Genomic DNA, 1,549 nt, shown 5'->3' with positions numbered 1-1,549 from the left:
GAGGCGGAAAACCGTGGAGATACAGCTTTGTCTCCAACCGTGGCAGCTGCACCTAGGCCCCCGGAAATGGAGGTCGATCAAGATGAAGATGTTGTTGGGGCTCAAGTAGCGGAGAGTGATCTAGCGACCGCTGGCGCCATTGTAGTTAGGAATCCCTTGCCAGTTACCGGTTCGGTTGCGGGTGCCGTTTTCGCTCCTCCATACTTAGTTCCTTATCCAGATCATGTGTTGATCGACGACTTCAGCGTGCCATCCAAATATGAGACGTTATATACAAAGATATGGGAAAGGTATGGACACATTGCCACCACCAGAAAGGTTACTAGTCGGTTTGCGCTGGTGAAGCGTGTGGAGGAAGCTTTATTTTTGATTGACGACATGTGCAAAGTGACTGGCCATATCGTTTCTGAGGACGTGGTCTCAAGCTGTAAGTTCCATCGTGATGTGTGCGTATACCACGGGTTCAACGTTTCCTGGTTTGTTGAAGGTTTCTCTGATATCCAAAGGTTGCATACCATGGCGGCTGAAGGCCCTTCCGCAGATGAGGTCGCACAGCAGGAGGCGGAAATCGAAAGGTTGTCCACGGAGATGAAGCTGAAACGGGCGGCTCTCGAAAGCACGGAGGAGGCTTTCTCCAAGAAAAGCAAGCCATTACTATATGGTTTTCCTTGCATGTACTCTTATTTTCTGAACTTTTTATTTAGGCTTCTTCTTTTTTGAAAGGCGAACAGAGCGCCTAGTTTATGGTTTGGTTTTCTGGATTCTTGGGTTGATAGATAATTGTTACCTATGAAGGTTTTGGATTATTCTTTTGAAATGAATTGTTTTTAGAATAATGTTGTTCTTGGTCATGACTGTATGTGGCATAAATACCCAGGAGAGTCATGGAGTTGTGAATGTTGTGTTGTCAGTAGAAAGTATGGGATGGAACATGGGGATAGCATGGCTGTCTGTTTCTACTATCTATGTGAAAATTCTAGGTAGTAGAACATGCAACTCGTCTGACGAGACTTACTTTTTTTTAGAGTCTCCCCACTAAATGGATCTTTCCAGATGAAAATCTGAGTTTTTGTGGGCGGCGGCGTCGTGATTGTGAAAAGTAACCAATCACTTCTGAGTCCCCAGTCGTTCCAGAGTCGTCTGATAACCGAGGCGGTGGCTAGTATGCTTCCATCTTCTCGATATCTGGGTTTAAAAGATGGAATCGGAAATCGGGAATTGATATTGTGACCGATATATTAATCTCCCACTGTGGTTTCCAATTGTTTGAGGGTGAAAACAATATCTGCTGATTTCGGTAATTTCTTGTGTGTGGGTGAGAAACGAGTCTAAACCCTAAACAATGTACTGCAAGGGAGTACTTTGATTCGAGAGATCAATCCGTACAAATACGTCCTAAACCAAGAAATGGCCATTCCAGACTTGCTTCGGTCACAAAGTGAAGGACAAAGGTTGGTCTAGGAAGGGAAGCGAAGAGAGTGTTGAGACCAGAATAGTTGATTCGGGAAGAGTAGTTGTTTGACGACTTGTATCAGAAAGTGGAAAGCTA

Source organism: Papaver somniferum, chromosome 4 (assembly GCF_003573695.1).
Source record: "Papaver somniferum cultivar HN1 chromosome 4, ASM357369v1, whole genome shotgun sequence".
Classification (NCBI taxonomy): Eukaryota; Viridiplantae; Streptophyta; class Magnoliopsida; order Ranunculales; family Papaveraceae; genus Papaver; species Papaver somniferum.
This window is presented reverse-complemented; position numbering follows the sequence as displayed.